Source organism: Chiloscyllium punctatum, chromosome 1 (assembly GCF_047496795.1).
Source record: "Chiloscyllium punctatum isolate Juve2018m chromosome 1, sChiPun1.3, whole genome shotgun sequence".
NCBI lineage: Eukaryota > Metazoa > Chordata > Chondrichthyes > Orectolobiformes > Hemiscylliidae > Chiloscyllium > Chiloscyllium punctatum.
In genome coordinates this window covers 105,809,222-105,825,281 of record NC_092739.1, presented here as the reverse complement: position 1 = coordinate 105,825,281, position 16,060 = coordinate 105,809,222, and the positions used below count along the sequence as shown (strand labels likewise).

At 42.4% G+C, this 16,060-nt stretch overlaps 1 protein-coding gene across 4 annotated transcripts in view; it reads right to left on the bottom strand.

Annotated features, from left to right (window-relative positions):
- stoml2 (stomatin (EPB72)-like 2) overlaps window positions 1–16,060 on the bottom strand; it is a 67,563-nt gene that overhangs the window by 41,977 nt on the left and 9,526 nt on the right. The window contains exon 1 of one of the 4 annotated variants that reach the window (XM_072571682.1): window positions 11,472–11,493. The exons of the other annotated variants lie outside the window; for them this stretch is intronic. The gene's annotated coding sequence lies outside the window, so the exon portion shown is untranslated. Of the gene's footprint in view, window positions 1–11,471; window positions 11,494–16,060 lie in introns of those variants that run through there. 4 annotated transcript variants of the gene reach the window in all.

The window sequence follows — 16,060 nt, the reverse complement described above, 5'->3', positions numbered from 1 at the left end:
AAACAACTTTCCAAAAATCAAAGAACAAAAGAAATATCACATCAAGCCAGAAGGTGCTTTCCATAAATGAATGCTGTTCAGATAATTCTTTTATTTTACCCTGCTGTACAAAATACTATGCTGCACAGCATCAAATCAACAAATTGAAAAAATAACTAAAACATTGCTAAGAAGAGGCACAAGGTTGAAGCTTCTTGTTTAGAATTCAGCAGTACTGGAATGCAAGAAACCAAACTTTCAAAGGGAAAAATTATTTATACAGCACGAGAAAATGGTGCTGATTGGTTGGCACAGAGCTACGGATGAACATCTTAACTGTCAATCTTAGCTCGTGATTTACTCAGACCAGACTGTGCCAATGTATGTACGCCATGTGTCTCAATGACTGGCAGATCATACCACTTTACAGCCCATAGCAACCAGCATTTTAATCCTGCTCAAACGTGGGCAACACTGGTTCTGGCAGCAGATATAATTCGCTATTCATGAATATTGACTAAATAATTCAAGTGGTGCTAAGATATACAGTAGAAGCCAATTTGAAATCATCAGTTAGGTTTGCAATGCATTTTATTTGCTTGTGCAAGAAACTACATACATTCACACTAATTCTGTGCATATGGTGTACTCTTTTTAATTGAGAAAGAGTTTTGGAGATTGACAGTCCCTGCTGCCTTACGCATGACAAGGGCCTGACCAGAGTGTATATGCCTAGATTGGGTCAATCAACCAGCTAACAGAAATCTGAATAGATCCTACTGTACCTCTAGACTAACCACGGTCCAGCCAATTAGCACCCTCTTCCTATACTGCAAAAAGTTGCATTTTCGATGCTATTTATTGACCATTTCTCATTGCCCAGAGTACGGTTACAAGTCATCCACATTGCTGTGTGTCTCGAGTTTCAGTCCTGATGAGTGTAAGATGAAAAGTTTCGACTTTGTTTCTCGTTCGAACAATAGAAATTAAATCAGTATTTTCATTAAGTTATTATATTCAACATTATCAATGTGATACTAGCACAGATAATCAGAGTTTGGTACAAGTTACTTTATCAGTAAATTCATTTGTTTCTGTGGCTCTTTTTTGAACAGAACAATAAAACAATTTGCTTCCATTCTGCTTTTAATTCCAACGAGTACATTCTGAAGCTATTATAAACATTTAGGGCCAGGCATATTTCCTTAAACTGGTGAAGAACTGCCGGAGAGTTGACAGAGAGAATGCTGAACATCCTCTTATATATGGCTTCAGCCAAAACTAGTGATTAACTAGGCAGTTATTGAAATAATTACATAGGATATATAGTCCAGGAACAGGGCCAAGCATTTCATACTATTCTTTATGCTCCAACGAGTATCCTTCCAATATTTCTCATCTACATTCATTACTCTTAAGGCAGTTTTTGATTATCCCTCTGACTTTTACATCCTCATATAGGAAAGGACTTGGCTGTTATTTACATGCTTCTTCAAATAAACCTGAAATCTGAAGCCCAGCGATCATTTTCTTATCCAGATCACTGAATATTCTAAAAAAAAATTTAAATTAGCAATTGCTATCATATAGTCTATATAATACCAATTACCAAACAAAAAACAACATTGGTGAAAATTCATGAAATGTAAGTCAGTGTTTGACTGATTTGGCAACTTACTGTTTCTAATCGAGCAGCATAAAGCTTCTATGACACTCCTCCTTGACTCACATTAGTAAACTAGATCGATGCCAAATTCACTGAAGCCACTACTGTTTCTCCAGGAGGCACAAATGTAGCCTAAGGAAGTCTTTCACAGATGAATGTTTCTTTCTTCAAGTTCAACTGCCAGTTGATAACAAGGGACAGGAACTGTCATAAGTAGGATACCCCAAGTGAGAAGGTTAAAATATTATTACAAGTGTTCCCAGCTATCCGAAAGTTGAGCGTTCCTATGAAAACGTTCATTAGCCAAAATGGTGTTAAGTGAAGAAGCAATTACCGTTAATTTAGTCATAGAGATGTACAACACAGAGACAGATGCTTCAGTCCAACTAGTCTGTGCCGACCAAATTATTCTACATTAATCTAGTCCCATTTGCCAGCATGTGGCCCATATCCCTCTAAACCCTTCCTATTCATATACCCATCCAGATGCCTTTCAAATGCTGTAATTGTACCCGCCTCCACCACTTCCTCTGGCAGCTCAATCCATACACGCACCACCCTTTATGTGAAAACGTTGCCTCTTAGGTCCCTTTTATAGCTTTTCTCTCTCACTCTAAACCTATGCCCTCTACCAAAAGATGTAATTAAGCATTCAGAATAGTATGATCAAGCAGAGTCAGCATGGCTTCACAAAGGGGAAACCATACTTGACAAATTTATTAAAATTCTTTGAGGGATTAAATGGGAAAAACTTTTGAATGTTCCCCGGCCCAAAAAATAACCTACCAAATCATACCAAATAACACATAACACCTAAAGTAACATTAACAAAACTGATCAAACCACCTATGACTACCTTTAAATTCCACTTTTGCAACAGTTTTTATCACCATCACCCAGTATTTTGCGTTTCAGCTTATTAAGACTGATTCCTCCTTAAGTATAAGGTAACTTAATGAAACACCACCCATCAATCCAGTCAAGCAACAGACTTTCCATTTGATTTATTACTGATGCCACTAAAACAGACCATCTTTGCTACTTAGCAGAACCAATGGTAACTTCGGCAGCTTTCAAGATTCTTTTTCTCTGGGTGCAAATACTACAAATGGTGGACACAAGCAGGTTCAACGCATACACAATGTCTTTATTTCGTTGACCACGATTGAAATGCGTCATTATATCCAGTTTTACGCTTAGCGTAACAGTCTTACGAGCTCTCTTAAGCTTTTCTGAATCCTTAGGACACATCTTGCTAATGGATGCACAAAATAAATCGAGAGAAAGCACAGATGCTAGCAGACACCGTTCAAAGCTATGGCCACCTTATGCTGAGTGTAGTTCCCAGGGAAAGCGCTTGACAGAACCATTCTCTCTGCGCACGCTTTGTTGATAAAGCAAGAATCCTCTTTTAGTTGGCGAAAACAGGTACTAAAGTTGGCATTTTGTAAAAGCGAATTGGTGTAAAAGCGAACATTCGAAAAGCAGAGGTTACCTGTATACAGAAGTAGGGCTGGAATTTTTTTAAAATTTATGCATTCAACCTATCACTAGTTATAATACTGTACTTCATTTTAAGTTATCAGAGTTCTAAAGTTCTATCAATTCATCAAGTCTGTTTTTGTTTCTGCAATAATTTGTCAACTATTATTTATTGAGGTAAAATAATTACGAACAGCTGTTAACAGTAACAAGTAATGAAGACTCTATTTGTCTGAAGGTTAATAATTCCAAGTTTTAGCAGAGTTATCAGCACATTCAAAATAATTAGAGCAAAATTTATGTTTTATTTTTGCTCATTCACAGACAAGTCACTGGCTGGACCATCATTTATAACCATCGTTGGAGGTTCTTGAGATGGTGAGCTGCCTTCTTGAATTGTTGCAGTCCATTTGGTTCATATAGACCCAAAATGCCACTCGAGAGTGAATTCCAGGATATTACCCAGCGACAGTGAAGGAATGGCCATAGCTTTGAACGGTGTCTGCTAGCATCTGTGCTTTCTCTCGATTTATTTTGTGCATCCATTAGCAAGATATGTCCTAAGGATTCAGAAAAGCTTAAGAGAGCTCGTAAGACTGTTACGCTTAACGTAAAACTGGATATAATGACGCATTTCAATCGTGGTCAACGAAATAAAGACATTGTGTATGCGTTGAACCTGCTTGTGTCCACCATTGTGGACAGTGTGGTGAGTGGCTTGGAGAGGAATTTAAAGGTGGTGGTGTTCCCAAATATCTGCTGCCCTTGTCCTTCCAAAAGGAAGTGGTCGTGGGTTTGGAAGGTGCTGTTTAAGAACCTTTGGTGGATTTCTGCTTGCACCTTTTGAATATTACACACTGCTGACACTGAGCAACGTGATGAGGGAATTGATGCTTATTGCGATAATACTGTGCCTTTAAGAGATGTGTCCTGTCCTGTTTCTCTTGCACAGGGGTGATGCAACCATGGTGTCAAAATGTTTCCTTCAGGCAGGCAGTTATGAAGTTGCTTTGGACTTTTTTTTAAAAAGTATGGTCAGGGTCACACAGACGCAAAAAGATTGTTGGTTTTGCTTTCAATTAGTTGAGGTTTCTGTTGGCTACTGGAGCTAAAAGCTTGAGTTCTCTGCTACTATAGTGAAATCTTAGGCAGCGAGGAATCCTCTTAAAAATTAAAGGAGGCGGATTGTTTCTGTCTGTGTTTCTTTCTTTTGGACCGGAGAGAGGCAGCATGTGAGAATAACAGCTGTAACTGTGTTGCTGAATTGCCTTTCCCAAGGGTACATTTATAGGATGCTGCCTATACCAGAATAGTTGATGATTAGTGGTTAAATAATACATTATTTGGTTAAGTATTTGATTGGGTCAAGTTGTGCCAATTCTTTTTATTGAATTTTAACTGCATTGTAAGAATGAAGTGTGTGTTGATTAAAGCTTTGGGGTAATCAATTGAATCATACCTGGAACATAGCACCTTACACGTCTTTTACAAAAATATATCTCCATATTATACTTGGGAGGTGGGGATGGTGTCTGGTCAGGTCCAGAACATTGTGGATGCCATTCAAGTGGGTTGCTTTGATCTGGAATGGTTCAGAGCTTCTTGAATGTTGTTGGAGCTGCACTAATTCAGGTAAGTGGGGAGGATTACATCACATTCCTGACTTGTGTTCTGTGGATGGTGGACAAGCTTTGGGGAATCAGAAGGTAAGTTAATTGCTGCAGCATCTCTAATCTCCGACTTACTCTTGCAACCACAGTGATTATACAGTTAGTTAGCTTAGCTTCTAATCAATGGTGCTGAACATTGTGCAATTATCAACAAATATCCCCACTTCTGACTTATGATGGAAGAAAGGTCATTGATGAAGCAGCTCATATGAAGAAGGCCGAGTCCAGGTCACTACCTCGACGAACTCCTGTCAAGAGGTCCTGGAGCTGAGATGACTAACATCCAATAACAAAAGCCCTCTTCTTTTGTGCTAGTTCTGTCACTAACCAGATAGAAAAATAATTCACTGCAATTCTCATTGACTCCAGTTTTGCTCAGGCTCCTTGAAGTCACACTCAGTCAAATACAGCTTTCATTTCAAGATCACTGACCTCACCTCTGAAACTCAGCTTTGTCCATATTTGAAATAAGACTTTAATGAGGTCAGGTGATGAGTGGGCCTGGTCGCATCAGTAAGCATCAGTGAGCAGGTTACTGCTAAGGAAGTACATTGTTATTTTTACTCATAATTAAGAGTAGTCTGATGAGGCTATGTTGAATTTGTCTTGCATTGCGTGTACACAAAATATATGGGCAATTTTCCACATGGTCAGGTAGAGGTCAGTGTGTTGTAGTTAATCTGGAACAGTTTGGCTAGGGGTGCTTTGAATTCTGAATCTTGTCAGAGTCCACAGCCTTTGTCATATCAAGTGCCTTAGCTGTTTTTTGATATCATTGGATGATTCGAATTGGCAGAAGACTGGATCTTTGGTGCCGTGGGTCTCTGGAGGAGACAGAGATGGATCATCCATTCAGCACTTCTGCCTGAAGACTGTTGCAAATGTTTAAGCCTTATCTCTTGCTCTGATGTGCTAGGGTTCATTATTATTGAGTATTTGATGGGCCACCTCCTCGAGTGAGCTGTCCACCACCATTCACAACTGGATGTGGCAAGACTGAGCTTAGATCTGACATATTGTTTATAGAATTACTTAGCTCTATCACTTGCTATTTAAGCTTGTCATAGTAAGTTGTCCTGATTTGTAGTTTCACCAGGTTTTAGGTAGATTGTCTTGAACTCTGGTTGATCCCTTGTCCTGCTGGTTATAGTGGATTAGGGGATATACTGGCTTGAGGGATACAGATTAAAATGTAGTTTTGCTGATGATTCACAGTGCCTCGTGATGCCGAGTCTTGGAGTCGCTAGATTTGTTCAAAGTCTGTCCAATTTAGTATGTGATAGTGCCACACCACAAAATGGACTTTGTCTCCAGAAGGACTAAACTGTCAGTGGTGCTGTCGAATCACTCTCAGTAATGAACACTGAAGCCCATAATACAACTATGTCAAGGTGTTGCTTCACACGTCTGTGACTCGGCTATTTTCCCTCAATATTTCTTCTGAGTTTTCCACTAATCCTCAGATATTAGTAAGGTGGTCTGACAGGATCAAATAGACATTTTTAGTGCCTTAGTCAATGCTAGATGGTCTACCAGTTTCAATCCTTGTTAAGAGTGTTTCATGTTAATTTCAGAGGGCAGTTAAGAATCTGGAGTTACATGTAGTTCAAACCAGGTAAGAATGGCAGGTTCCTCCCCCAAATGAGTATGTATTACAGATGGGTTTTTATGATCATTTTCATGGACATATTGATGTTTATTTCACTTAAGTTCCACTATCTGCTGTGGTGGGATTCAAAGCTGTGTCCCCAGAATATTACCTGGGTCACTGGATTACTAGCTGAAAATGTTTTGCTGGAAAAGCGCAGCAGGTCAGGCAACATCCAAGGAACAGGAGAATCGACGTTTCGGGCATAAGCCCTTCTTTAGGAATGAGGAAAGTGTGAGGAATGAGGGCTAATGCCCGAAACGTCGATTCTCCTGCTCCTTGGATGCTGCCTGACCTGCTGCGCTTTTCTAGCAACACATTTTCAGCTCTGATCTCCAGCATCTGCAGTCCTCGCTTTCTCCTCACTGGATTACTAGTCTCGTGACAAAATCAGGCAGTATCCAAGGAGCAGGAGAATCGACGTTTCGGGCATAAGCCCTTCTTCAGGAATGAGGAAGGTGTGCCAAGCAGGTGAAGATAAAAGGTAGGGAGGAGGGACTTGAGGGAGGGGTGTTGGGAATGCGATAGGTGGAGGGAGGTCAAGGTGAGGGTGATAGGCTGGAGAGGGGGTGGGGGCGGAGAGGTCAGGAAGAAGATTGCAGCTTAAGAAGGCGGTGCTGAGTCTGAGGGTTGGGACTGAGATTAGGTAGGGGAGGGGAAATAAGGTAGCTGGAGAAATCTGCATTCATCTCTTGTGGTTGGAGGGTTCCTCGGCGGAAGATGAGGCGCTCTTCCTCCAGGTGTCATGTTGCCATGGTCTGGTGATGGAGGAGGCCAAGGACCTGCATGTCCTTGGCAGAGTGGGAGGGGGAGTTAAAGTGTTCTGCTACAGGGCGGTTGGGTTGGTTGGTGCGGGTGTCCCAGAGGTTCTCTGAAACGTTCTGCAAGTAGGCAGCCTGTCTCCCCAATGTAGAGGAGGCCACATCAGGTACAGCGGATGCAGTAAGTGATGTGTGTGGAGGTGCAGGTGAAGTTGTGATGGATATGGAAGAATCCCTTGGGGCCTTGGAGAGAAGTGGGGGGGAGGTGTGGGCGCAAGTTTTGCATTTCTTGCGGTTGCAGGGGAAGGTGCCGGGAGTGGAGGTTGGGTTGGTGGGGGGTGTGGACCTGATGAGGGAGTGGTCTTTTTAGAATGCTGATAGGGGAGGGGAAGGAAATATATCCTTGGTGGTGGGGTCTGTTTGGAGGGTGGCGGAAATGATGGAGGATGAGACGATGTATCTGGAGGTTGGTGGAGTGGTAGGTGAGGACCAGTGGGGTTCTGACCTGGTGGCGATTGGAGGGGCGGGGTTCATGGGCGGAGGAACGGGAAGTGGAGGAGATGCGGTGGAGAGCATTGTCAACCACGTCTGAGGGGAAATCGCGGTCTTTGAAGAAGGAGGCCATCTGGGTTGTTCGGTATTAGAATTGGTCCTCCTGGGAGCAGATGTGGCGGAGGCGAAGGAATTGGGAATTTGGGATGGCGTTTTTACAGGTGGCAGGGTGGGAGGAGGTGTAATCTAGGTAGCTGTAGGATTCGGTCGGTTTATAGTAAATGTCCGTGCTGAGTCGGTCGCCCATACCTCCCCCCTCACTTCCCTCCAAGGCCCCAAGGGATCCTTCCATATCCATCACAAATTCACCTGCACCTCCACACACAACATTTACTGCATCCGCTGCATCCAATGTGGCCTCCTCTACGTTGGGGAGACAGGCCGCCTACTTGCGGAACGTTTCAGAGAACACCTCTGGGACACCTGCACCAACCAACCCAACCACCCCATGGCGGAACACTTTAACCCCCCACCTCCCACTCCGCCAAGGACATGCAGGTCCTTGGCCTCCTCCATCCCAGACCATGTCAACAGGACACCTGGAGGAAGAGCGCCTCATCTTCTACCTAGGAAACCTCCAACCACAAGGGATGAATGCAGATTTCTCCAGCTTCCTCATTTCCCCTCCCCCTACCTTATCTCAGTTCCAACCCTTGGACTCAGCACCACCTTCTTGACCTGCAATCTTCTTCCCGACCTCTCCGCCCCCACCCCTTCTCTGGCCTATCACCTCACCTTAACCTCCTTCCACCTATCGCATTCCCAATGCCCCTTCCCCAAGTCCCTCCTCCCTACCTTTTATCTTAGCCTGCTTGGCACACCTTCCTCATTCCTGAAGAAGGACTTATGCCCGAAATGTCAATTCTCCTGCTCCTTGGATGCTGCCTGACCTGCTGTGCTTTTCCAGCAACACATTTTTCAGCTCTGATCTCCAGCATCTGAGTCCTCACTTTCTCTTAGTGAGGAAATCACCAAGCCATCAACTCCCCCTACATATTAAGTGGGGACAAAGAATATCATGAAAACACAAACTTTTTTCTGCTATCATCCACAATACATTATGATAAAATCACTGCAAATCAGGACATTATTCAGCCCAGTATAGCTGAGCCAACTCCCTGAAGAAATTCTACATTTGTATTTTCCTGCCTATTTACCTTAACTTTTAAAATTTTCAAGTATTTATCCACAATTCTTAAAAGTGCCATCTAAATTACTGACTCAAACAGGAGAAATATTTTCCCTAATGATCTGATCAAAACCACCCAATAATTCAGGCTCATTTATCAGATCTTCTGTGAGAACATAATAGAAACAGGAGTAGACTGATCCAACATTGAGCCTGCTCCAATGGGAAAGGATAAGAAGAGTGACCAGAGCAGCCGTGATCCTATTCAATAGCAGAGCAGCCTCGATAGGCCAAGTGGCCTAATCTTGTTCCTTCTTATTTAAAATAGTCTTATGGTCTTTGTTGAGCACGTTCTGGAAATTCAAATACAACACAATAACAGGTTTCCCTCTATGCAATCTGGCTGAGACCACCTCAAGAAAACTCTAAGTAACTAGTCAAGACATTATTTCATTTCATGAAGACACACTGATTCTGACTCTCTTAATTAACTACTGTTTTCTAATTTCTCTACTCTCTCCTCCTAAGGAATCCCATGCCCAGTTTTTTTTAAATTCATTTGTAGACCTTGGGTGTCACTGGCTGGACAGCATTGATAGCACATCCCTAGAGAAAGCAGTGGTGAGCTCTCTTCTTGAATCACTGCAGTCCACTTGCTGTGGATTGACCCACAATGCCAGTAGGGAGGGAGCTCCAGGATTTTGGCCCAACGACTGTGAAGGAATGGCGGTGTGTTTCCAAGCCTGGGTGATGAGTGGCTTGGAAGGGAACTTGCAGGTGGTGGTGTTCCCAAGTACCTTCTGCCTTTGTCCTTCGAGGTGGAAGTGGTCATGAGTTTGGAAGGTGCTGTCTAAGGATCTTTGGTGAATTTCTGCAGTGCATTTTGTAGACAGTACACACTGTTGCTTCTGAGTGCCAATGGTGGAGGGATTGAATGTTTGTAGATGTGGTGCCAATCAAGTGGGTTGCTTTGTCCTGGATGGTGTCAAGCTTCTTGAGTGTTGTTGGAGCTGTACCCATTCAGGCAAGTGGGGAGTATTCCATCACACTCCTGATTTGTGCCTTGTAGACAGGGTGTCAGGAGGTGACTTACTCGCTGCGGTATCCCTAGTCTCTGACCTGCTCTTGTAGCCAGTGCTTTTATGTGGGGCGTCCAAGTGAGTTTTTGATTAATCCCATTTTACTCTGGTCATAGCCTAGTCACTTATTTAAAGCCCAAAAATCAGAGTTAACAATTCAGTGACACTTCTTCAAAACTATAGACCAAAAACTTTAACACTGATTTCTCTCCACAGATGCTGCCAGATCTGCTGAGTTTTTCCAGCAATTTCCGTTTTTGTTTCTGATTTCCAACATCTGCAGTTCTCTCGGTTTTTACAAATCTTCTTTGTCTCTGGTGATTTTAACTTCTACCATAGAATGCTAGAAACATTTTTTGCATGATGAAAAACACAAGACCATAAAAGCACACTTTGATAATACAACTAGCAGCTTAGTTTCGATAAACTGTGGAAAGCGCTCAATTTTTTTTTTAATGATTACAAACCAATCCTCTGTATTAACTGATCAGACCTATCTCATACTGTACAACCCACAGCCTAAGAAAGGCTGTATATCATTATATTGATAAATGACTGTTTGTAATTGAGAGATCAGCTGTTGACCAGAGGTGATCCAATGTCAGATTACCACAGATCAACGAATCAATGCCAGTGAGCAGATGTGATTGACAAAGGTGTCTGAGAATGTAACAAGGTCATTGAATAATTGCAGCCCTTAAACCGGCATCTCAGTTATCAAGGAGATTGAAAGTTTTTTTTTTAAGTGTCTTCAGCCAACCAGAATGAAAGCCAAGTTAGATTTTAAGTAGGAATTTTATCTACAGCATAAGCAGCTAGTTTAGATTTTGTGATCTAGAACAAGTAAAATGACAAGGTTAGAACAACATGCACTTCATGTTAAATTGTTTACCGTTCATTCCACTATCACTACTAAATAAAATTATTTATTGGATCTAATCAACAGGAACGTTTAGAAGAAATAGAAATTACATTATTCTTGTAGTTAGCATACAAAGCAAAGTATTTTAGTCATATTCTATTTCATTTAGCCACAGTTAGGTTGAAACTTTTTTAAAGCAAAAATTTAGTGATCTACAGCTCAGAAGTTTTAGGGCTATGTACCAATAACTGAGAGATTTCTTTTTCAACAGACACAAACAATGGGCCACATAACCTCCTCCCGTGTTTTAAATCTGTTTTTATGACAAAACGTGATTAAAATACAAATGAACTGGGCTATTATGATAGTCATGAAAATGCAGAAAAAAAATAAACAATTCACTAGCCTGCTTTATTAAATTTGTAAATATCTCACATTTATTAGTGTTGGCAAAGCTCTACTCCTCAGTTCTTTGCAAAGTTGGTCTAGGATCAGGATGAAGGGCTTTTGCCTGAAACATCGAATTTCCTGCTCCTCAGATGCTGCTTGACCACCTATGCTTTTCCAGCACCACTCTAATCTTGACATTGTGAAATTAGTTAAGATGAACCTAATAATCAAATCACTCAGTGCTCTAGCTTACCTACAAGGAATGGAGCATTGCATGTTCCAGGGAGGGCCTTGATTGCCTGCAGAATTGCACCAGCAGTAAAACTGGAGGAGAGATTTATTATTAATTTTTGATAGGAAACGTCATTCATCTATCTAACCTAGTGTACTAAATACACCACTTCTACATTACATTGGAACTAATAACCAATAAGTCATCCTGTCCTTTATAAAATCTTGGCACAACTTCCTGTTCTACCATCCTTATTATTAATGTGTCCCATAAAGCACTCTAAAAATGCTATTTTTTTAAAAAACGATAGCAACTTGTATATTTATTGTTTCTTTAATAGGTAAAGCTCATCAAGGTGCTTTACAGGTGTACTTTCAAACAAAAGTTAGCACTGATTACCAGTAGGATTTATTAAAATATTCAAATGTTACAATATTCACTTAAGCATACACTATAATACAGGATTCTAAAGCAAACTCAGGAAGGACAGAAATCTCACTTGAAATGGGAGATGTTCAACTTCAAAGTCTCAAGTAAACATCATTTCTTTTCTTGTACTTGTTCACAAAATTTTAAAAAGAATGTCCTGTTAATATAAAACTTCTCAAGTATTTGTGGGTGGCACGGCTGCCTCACAGCACCAGAGACCCGGGTTCAATTCCGGCCTCAGGCAACTGACTGTGTGGAGTTTGCACGTTCTCCCCATGTCTGCGTGGGTTTCCTCCGGGTGCTCCGGTTTCCTCCCACAGTCCAAAGATGTGCAGGTCAGGTGAATTGGCCATGCTAAATTGCCTGTAGTGTTAGGTAAGGGGTAAATGTAGGGGTATGGGTGGGTTGCGCTTCGGCGGCTCGGTGTGGACTTGTTGGGCCGAAGGGCCTGTTTCCACACTGTAATGTAATGTAATCTAATCTAATCTATTCTGAGAAAATAGGCTTTCCATCTTGCATTCTTTACAATACTTACTAAAATAAAGGGGGAAAAAAATATCATTTATATTGAATGAGAAGAGAATGCTGATTGGTTAGCATTCCATGGAAAATGTACTAGTTAATATTGACTGACAGTTAAATCTCAAGCGTTTTTCATTATATATCAGGCAGTTAGCTCAGATTGGTCAAGGCTAATGATGACTAACAGTTACTGCCAAAATTTGTTTAAATTTTCAATGAGGCAGATTGGTTTTAGCGTTACCTTTGCTGAGTTGCTGCAGTTTATCTTGTAAATTGTGCTTATTGCGACCAGTATACATCTATGGTAAAGGAGATGAATGTTGCAGGTGGTCAATTCAGTATCTTCTTTGTTTGGATGGAGTCAAGCTTCTTGAGCATTTTTGGAGCTGCACTCATTCAGGCAAATGAAGGATATTCCATCATACTCCTGACTTGTGCTGTATTGTAGATACTAGATTCAATTAGGCCCACTCTGCATTTCCCTCATAGCCCTGCAATTCAGTTTCATTTTCAAGTATGCATAGAATTCTCATTTTGAAGATTACTACTGAATCTGTTCCTGCCATCTTTGCAGCAGCCTGTTGCAGATCATAACAAGTTGCCATGTAAAACTGTTAGGAGAAAGTGAGGACTGCAGATGCTGGAGATCAGAGCTGAAAAATGTGTTGCTGGAAAAGCGCAGCAGGTCAGGCAGCATCAAAGGAGCAGGAGAATCGACGTTTCGGGCATAAGCCCTTCTTCAGGAATGAGGAAGGTGTGCCAAGCAGGCTAAGATAAAAGGTAGGGAGGAGGGACTTGGGGGAGGGGAGTTGGGAATGCGATAGGTGGAAGGAGGTTAAGGTGAGGGTGATAGGCCGTAGAGGGGGTGTGACCGGAGAGTTCGGGAAGAAGATTGCAGGTCAAGAAGGCAGGGCTGAGTCTGAGGGTTGGTACTGAGAAAAGGTGGGGGGAGGGGAAATTAGGAAGCTGGAGATATCTGCATTCATCCCTTGTGGTTGGAGGGTTGGCGCCTGGTGGTGATTGGCGGGGTGGGGTTCAAGGGCTACCTAGATTACACTTCCTCCCACCCTGTCCCCTGTAAAAATGCCATCCCATATTCCCAATTCCTTCGCCTCCACCACATCTGCTCCGAGGAGGACCAATTCCAATACTGAACAACCCAGATGGCCTCCTTCTTCAAAGACTGTGATTTCCCCTAAGACGTGGTTGACGATGCTCTGCACCGCATCTCCTCCACTTCCTGCTCCTCCGCCTTGAACACCGCCCCTCCAATCGCCACCAGGACAGAACCCACTGGTCCTCACCTACCACCCCACCAACCTCCAGATACATCGTATCATCCTCCATCATTTCCGCCACCCTCCAAACAGACCCCACCACCCTCCAAACAGACCCCACCACCAAGGATATATTTCCCTCCCCTCCCCTATTAGCATTCCAGAAAGACCATTCCCTCCGCGACTCCCTCATCAGGTCCAACACCCCCCACCAACCCAACCTCCACTCCCGGCACCTTCCCCTGCAACCGCAAGAAATGCAAAACTTGCGCCCACACCTCCCCCCTCACTTCCCTCCAAGGCCCCAAGGGATCCTTCCATATCCGTCACAAATTCACCTGCACCTCCACACACATCATTTACTGCATCCGCTGCACCTGATGTGGCCTCCTATACATTGGGACGACAGGCTGCCTACTTGCGGAACGTTTCAGAGAACACCTCTGGGACACCCGCACCAACCAACCAACCCAACCGCCCCATGGCGGAACACTAACTCCCCCTCCCACTCTGCCAAGAACATGCAGGTCCTTGGCCTCCTCCATTGCCAGACCATGGCAACATGACACCTGAAGGAAGAGCGCCTCATCTTCCGCCTATGAACCCTCCAACCACAAGGGATGAATGCAGATTTCTCCAGCTTCCTCATTTCCCCTCCCCCCACCTTTTCTCAGTCCCAACCCTCAGAATCAGCTCCACCTTCTTGACCTGCAATCTTCTTCCTGGCCTCTCCTCCCCCACCCTCTCTCCGGCCTATCACCCTCACCTTATCCTCCTTCCACCTATCGCATTCCCAATGCCCCTCCACCAAGTCCCTCCTCCCTACCTTTTATCTTAGCCTGCTTGGCACACCCTCCTCATTCCTGAAGAAGGGCTTATGCCCGAAACATCGATTCTCCTGCTCCTTTGATGCAGCCTAACCTGCTGCGCTTTTCCAGCAACACATGGAAAACTGTTATTCAAGCTGTGCGCTTTGGTAACAGACTCACGCTCACTGGAGAACTGTTTTTCCTTTATTTACTGTCAAAATCCTCAATTTTGAGCACCTCCTTTAAATCTCCCTTTAATTTGTAAGGAAAATCTGCTTGCACTGCACTTCAAGATGATAGTCTGTTTCACAGCAAACAAAATAGCTTCAGTAGCTGCATGCTTTACTGGTAGAATTTTGAAAGTGTGCCCCCTAGTTTCATTGTATGGCCTGACTCCTCTTTCCCAATTTAAATGCTGTATTTAAACCTGTGAATGACTCAAACGACAACAATAGTCTACTCAGCCCTTCAAGCATTCAATATAATCAAGGGTGTTTAGTTTTTAACCTCAACTTTACATTCCTTGATATTCTCAGTAATTTTTCATCACATTGGCAATCAAGAATCTTGCTGACTCTGCCTCAAAAATTGTTTAAAGATTCTGCATCCACAATCTTCTGAGGAACAGAATTCCAAAGAATCTGCCATAAAGGAGAAATTAGGAAAAAAACTCTCTCTCTCTCTCTAAGTATTTCTTCATGAACAAATTCTTTACAAATATTGTATTTATCATTTGCAGGCCTACTAGGACTAGTCAGACCTATTGTAACTAGCAGATTGTCCCACAACAGGTGCAGAGAGAAACCAAACTAAAGAAAAACCAAAGCAAACTGAACAAAAGAACATCTAGGACTCAGGAAAAAAAAACTAAGAGTCAACACTGATTTCAACAGACAGGGGAAGTCACAATTGAGAAAGACTACAGTAAACTACAGGAGCACTTTAATAACCCAGCTTTTTTAACCAACCTTAGAGCTAAAATTCTTTATTGAAGGAACCATTCTGGTAAATCTCTGTATCCGCCCAAAGACACTCACTCCATCCTTTCAGTTAAAATTTACCATGATGAAGATAATCAGGTAAAGCTCAGAAACAAATTCATTGTCAATTTCTACTCCTGGACATGAGTAATACATTCTTGGATGTTGTATCATTTGCCACTTACTCTCTAATCCCCAGCACTGCAAATGAAATAGAAGCATTTACCCTATAAGTAAGACAATGTGTACAATGGGGCACAGCTCTTAATCACCAATTTCAGGCGCAGTGGATAATCTAAGCATAAGTGGGTCATTTTATTCCAGAATAAGTTTCATAAATCGTGTACATGTCCTGAAGCTACCTGCATTCCTAGCAGGATTTCCTTTTGCTTTCTTGCTATCTCTAACACGTTTTGCATTGAAATGCTTCATAGGGCATCCATCAGTATATTTCACACCTTTTCCTAAAGTGATAATCCAGTTCATGAAATCTTTAGAAAACCTCTTTCAGTTTGTCCCTATGAAGTTATTTTGATTATTTTGGAGGAATTATGCTCCAAAGTCTTTGCAGTGGACCTCAGAATTGAGACACT